Here is a 6,407-nt window from a genome sequence, read left to right as displayed (position 1 = left end):
ATTTATACCATGGAGGAGTTTCTTCGAGCTAGTCTCTTATCTATAATGTTTTCTAATCCCATATAATTCGAAACCTAGCCTATTCCTACAGCACTGCGCTTATCAGGAGACGTCGCTGTTATCAGTATTCCCGAGCCCTTTGTGTATAGAGTGACGCACCGCCGTTTGCTTGGAAAGTCTCTGACCTCTATCGACGAGCTAATAATCGTGTGGAGTAAATAAATGATTAATTTCAAAAATTGTGACGTATAAATCTTGGTTAGGCTCATTTACAGCCGCTTTTAACGAATTACGATACTGGCTTTTCTAACGAGCATTTTGAAACCAAGAACGTCAAAATCGGTTAACAAGAAGTGCTTTTTTCCCCAAAAAGTAATTGTTACGGTATTTTCAAATGTTGTTTTATTGATGTACATATTTTGTTTATTTTTATTTTTTCGCATATTTTCGCATATTGGCATTTACTTATTTAGAAAGACAAATAGTTAAGCTAGGCTTAGCATACCCTAGCCTAGCTAGGCTTGCTGAACATCCATCCAGGCATATTTTAGTATTTTACTTTATCTATAATTTATATTGGTAGATTAGTAACAACTAATATTTTGTTTACCCTGTAGGAATATGAACAGCCACTCGCAGTGTCTGCTGAAAAAATGCAGGCTTTGTGGATCGGATAACCCTTCATCATGGAAAGATAGAAAACCTTAGAAGAAGGAGTCACTGTCAAAAGTGATCAATGAAGCTTTGGGGATTGACATTGGAGCCGACATAGAAGGTAAAAGAAATTCATAATAAATGTTTGACTTAACATTAAACATCTTTATTTTATAGGTGTACATAAATATTACGTATGTGTATGTTGCTCTATGAAGCTGAATAGATAAAAAACAAAGACAAAGAAAATGAAGAAGGTTGCATCTTTTAATGAAGGCATTTGTTTTTCATGTGGAAATCAAGTTCTTAATGAAACAAGTAAAAGAAGACCCTGGCAGATTTTGAAAGCGAAGCACGAGAAGCTGGACTTTTGACCTGGTGTGCTGGTGAACAGCTCCAGATTATCAAGTTGACTGATACAGGTGAAACGCTTATACTTCTGAACATATCAAGCGATTTCAGTTGGAAGTTGTCTGTTGCAGGTATTGATCCTTCTTACATGTTGCATAACTTTGATGTTAAGGACAAGTGAAAGAATTGTTTGAAAAAAACATTTGTATAGGAAATAATGATTTCCAGGATGACATTGAGCATAAAAAAGGTCAGATCCCGATTAGAGTATCCAAAAATGACACATACTCATTAACTTTTAAGACAATTCGACACAACCAGTGTCTTCTTTTCGTGTCAGAAGGAATTCAACGTTGCAACATGTGCAAAATCATAAGGCCAAACCTAAGTGCTATACGAGCCAATCAAAACAAAGCTGCAACTACTATTCTACCTTCATCAACCATCCCAAATTGATATTTAAGTCATTCGCAGCTATTAAATAAATCGTCTGCGCAACAAGCTGACAGAGTTCATTTGAAAAGAAAAATTGAGTCTCTTCAAGATAGAATAACTGAAATGCAAAATAAGGAAAGTCAGGTTTTGAATCACGAACAGTCAAAAAGAATGGAGGAAACCTTGGCGACACATGCTGATGATTTTACGAACTCGCTCCCTCCAGGCTCTGCAGCAAGACTCTTATTTGACCAGCAGCTTGAGAGTCTAAAGAAAATGATGAGATGGCATCCCACAATTATCAGATGGTGTATAGCGCTACAAACAAGATCTGCTTCTAATTATGATTTTTTAAGATCCACTGGGTTTTTGAAATTGCCACATCCAAGCACCCTCCATAAATATTCACACTTTGCAGATCCGGATGCTGGTTTTTCTGCAGATTATGTTGGAGAGGATTGTTAGCGACATAGGCCTACATAAGGATGGAGCGCAGCTTAAAAGGGATGTATGTGTACTGTTTGACGAGATGAAGATAAAATCGGGTCTGTATTATTCGGTTCGTACAGGAAAGATTGCTGGGTTTACAGATGTAGGCAGTCTTGCCAATGAAATTGATCGTTTTGAAAGGCGATGCAGAGGAGAACAGGAACCAACTATTGCGTCTCTTATACTGTTTATCATGCTACGGGGAATACTCAGTGACCTACATTCCCCTGTTGGCTACTTGCCACTACAACAGCTTCTAGTGACCAACTGTTTACTATGATATGGGAAGCAATCGAGTTTGTTGAGGTTGCTGGCTTTCAAGTTAGGGCCTTGGTTTCAGATGGAGCATCACCCAACAGGAAGTTTTATCGCATTCACTCTGCTCCTGGGACAAATTCAACGATATATTCAACACCTCACCATTTGGACCCATCGAGGACAGTTTATTTCATTTGTGATGTTCCACATCTGATAAAGACAACAAGGAACAACTTTGAAAATTCAGGCTACCACAACAACACTCGACATTTACATGTAAGTTATGGTCTTAATTTAGAGACATTGGTTTGTGATGTGATTGATTACAAAAATATTTAATTATTTTTCCTCTCTTAGATTTTAAGCAGTACAGTTGCTAATGCTCTAGAAACATATGGTAAAGGATCCACAGAATCAACCGTCAAATTTATTCGGATGTTTGACAGATTTTTTGACTGTCTGAATGTTTCAAACTGCCTTAAGGGAATACGAAACAGAAAAGAGGAATTACGAGAGTACAGAAGTTCGGATGACTGGCGATTTGTGGTATGTACAGAATTTCAATCTTTTAAAATATGTTTTGATTTCCTAATTTATTTATCGCTTCATAAAAAGAACATTTTATTTCATTACAGTGGCTAAAATAAGATTTGTTAGGCTTCTTGGATGAGTGGGAGTCCCAAGAAAACAGCATTGGAGAATGTGACGAATGCGACCAAGAAACAAATGCTGCTCAGCCGAGGAACCCTTGAAGGACTAAGAATAACAGGTTAGCAGAACAAGATCTAAATACAACCATGGAGGAACTTTCCTCCATGATACAACTTACTCGTATAATAAGATTAATTTAATGAAATCAGAATTGTAATCATGCTTACTGTATGTTGTCCAAATTCACAGATTGATGTGTTATCTTGCTGGCCCATAAAGCCAAAAGTTTTGTACCCTGCTTAAAGATGTTTTCAGAATTTTCTCAAGCTACCACCTATAATTTTTAAAAATTAACTCCTTTTTTACAGTAAACTCATTTGTTGAACTTGGCCAAACTTTATTGGATTCCCCCCAACGTAACGTTCCTGCTGAGTGAGAAATTCAACCAGGATCCGCTGGAAAATTACTTTAGTAAACAGAGAGGTGCTGGAGGAAGATGCGAAAATCCAACCCTAGCACAGTTTGGGCATAATATGCTTGCCCTGTATGTTGATGCAGACTGTGCAAAAGCGTCCAAGAGGGGCAATAGCCGAGCAATAGAGAAACCAATTAATCTAGATGACACTCCATTGCCAAAGAGGAAGTAAATAGAGAACTGCATGTTTCTTTAATAAGGACAAAAAAATTTTTTTTTTGCCCTCCCAGCTCGCATCTAACTCAATGCACAAAATAGGGGCGGAAAACCAAAACAACTTTTTTTTTTTTAGCTTTTTTTAAAAAATTTTAAAAAACAATTTTAAGTGAATTAATCTTTATTTTTGGCCAAATGCCCTTCAAAGTTGTCTGATGTAAGATATTGCCATTCTAGGCCTCTGTGTGGTATTTTTATTCCATCAGATGAGTATTTAAAAAAAAAATAAATAAATAAAAATTTATATTTTTGGGCCTGATTCATCACACACAAATACTGTACCCTCAAGTTTAAATTTAAACAGTAAGTACGACTGTATAGTTGTGCAAGTACAAATTAAATATAAGTTATTGTGATGATGGAAGTTTCGATAAGTGCATTACATTTTCTGTATTTCCTTCAAAATTTAAACCCATGATTTAATACCATCACTCAAATCTGAGTTGATTAATGTAAAAATTATGGTGGTAATAAATGCGAGTGATAATGTACTTATTACACTGATTATTTACTGCATATGATTCCTCTATGAATGTATATGCACAACTTTAATGAATGACTTCAAGATACTGTTTTGTAAATTAATTTTTGTTTACAATGATAGAATTCATTATTAAAATCATTAATACTGCAGTATACACTTCCATTTTGAAAAAGAATCTAGGCATATTTAGGTACAGTACTGTATGCCATTGAATATAGCACACTCATATTTATTTTATTGTAAAATATATAATATTCTTCCCAGTTGCAAATGGACTGTATAGGTATTCCATTGGACCGGTATGTCATGGACTGCATTATATTGCTTTAATTACAGTATTCATTAGCCAAAATAAAATATAATGGTCATTCTTTGAATTCTTTTCATTTGTTATCTTCCTTTTTCTGTGTGTGCATACAATGAAGTCTCCAGCTCATGTTAACCAGTTCTAGAAATTGCTGCTATTATCTGTGCTAAATTTTATTGAATGTCCAAACTTCAAATTTGGTTCAACATATCATACAGTACATACTCAAAGTAAATAATATTAAATAAATGTTGGCGTGACATCTGCACATATACAGCATTGTAATTACCAGAGGAAAATGACAGATGCAATCATGGAATGCCAACACATCTTTTCAAGATTTAATACACTTACAGGTCTTTGCGAAGGGCCTTTGAAGATTTTCCAGACACTTTCTTTCCCTCTGCCCTCTTCAAATCTAAGTAGACTTTCAAAAATGCATTTGTTCTAATTTTAACCCATAACTTAATTAAAACATCCAATAAATTCTTCGATATATCCCAAACTAACTTGTTTTCTGTAATATTGCACCAGTATGTGTGAACCAAGTGATTTTCTGCTATGCTATATATAATACACGACTTCATATCTTTGTTTGGCAATTCGTTCATTCCTGTTACTGTTAAGTGTTTTCTTGTTTCATTTTCTAATGTCCTAAAAAATAAATATACGTTATCCTTGATCTCAAATAATCCCCCTCGAATTTGTTTTCTCAACCATCCATTTGTGTATTCCAGAAACTTCCTAGAATTATCTGTCCCTTTGACTTTCCAATTGCTAAGCAGAGTGCAATACACTTTGGCCGTTTCCCCTTCCACTTTACTATACCTTTTATGCAGGGCATACGGATAGCCAGCTGTGTATCTAATGACTTCTTCTGTACTTTTTTCCAAATGGTTTACTTCTGCATTCTGCTTCCCGGGCAAGTCTGCAATATTTCTGTCAGCCATGATCAGCCTGAGTAAAGTTCTTAAAAGGAAGTGATGTACATGGTCATTGGGAGTTAAATTTAACTACTGAAGAAAATTTGCCCATTGTTGTTTACAGGAACTACATGTTATATACAAATGATATTGTCGGTAAACCAATTCATTGGCTTCAGGCTTTATTTTCTTTTTATCCCCTGCAGTGACTATGACCCAAATTTCTTTCACTAAGTCCTGGGAAAATGCATGTACGATCGGTGATGCAATTAGGCCAAGCAATGTTGATGCTAGGGCTCCAGCAGCCAATGCTGCTGGGAATCCAGTCTTGTAAACAGGATGATTTACTAGTTCATTTAATGCTGTTCCTACATACGTTGTAGCATTTGCAATGGCGTCTTCCATGCTGAATTTCATCTCTGGGCGAGCGATAGCTGCAAATATATATAAAAATAAATTGTATTACATTGACACTGAAGATTTATGTAGCACATTTAAATGATTTACTGATTTTGCTTCAGAAACTTACCTTGTTTTCTGGGTTTTCTTTTTGGCTTTTGGGTCTTTCTTCTTCATCTTGTCTTTTTTTTTACTTTGATTTTTTTCTTCTCTTCTGAGGAAGTGTCACATGCACCTGAAATGCAAACAGCAAAAGAATAATTTTTAATCTGATTTTAAACATTTCTAGCCTAGGCTTATCCTACTCAGAATCCTACTTACTAGCCTAGGCCTGTGAAAGTATCCTACTACTACTACTTTACGAAAATTCCCCTAGGCCTAGGCCTGTCCTACCTTATTTTATACATGGACCCTGACATGGCATAGGCCTAGGTAGATAAGTAGGCTACTAGCCTACTACTATAGTAGTGTAGGCCTAGGCCCTAGTGTAGGAAGGGTAGATGGGCCTTCAGGAGTGTTAGTCGTTGAGCATTATTATTTCCTTATAGCCTACCCCACTTATTATAGCTAAGGATATGTTAGTGACAATGTGGCCCAACATTAGCGCTCGCCTAGGCTAGCCTGCGACCAGATTGGCTGAGTAGAGAAGGTGACGTTGGCCTACCATAACCATTGGTGGAAATCGGCGTATTTTCAGTCGACGCTCCTCCGTTATTCCCGCAATCTAGATGGGTATTTTCAACCTCATCTTCTTCCTCAAACTCA

At 36.2% G+C, this 6,407-nt stretch overlaps 1 pseudogene; it reads left to right on the top strand.

Moving 5' to 3' along the window:
• Nucleotides 1-1,563: 1,563 nt before the first annotated feature.
• On the top strand, nt 1,564-2,209 carry LOC117108785 (annotated as a pseudogene).
• The last annotated feature ends 4,198 nt before the right edge of the window (nt 2,210-6,407 follow it).

The sequence above is a fragment of the Anneissia japonica genome, unplaced genomic scaffold (genome assembly GCF_011630105.1).
Source record: "Anneissia japonica isolate Jap-2015-1 unplaced genomic scaffold, ASM1163010v1 scaffold10184_len302889_cov135, whole genome shotgun sequence".
Lineage (NCBI taxonomy): Eukaryota > Metazoa > Echinodermata > Crinoidea > Comatulida > Comatulidae > Anneissia > Anneissia japonica.
The sequence above is the reverse complement of the archived record's forward strand: the minus strand, read 5'-3'. Positions and strand labels throughout refer to the sequence as shown.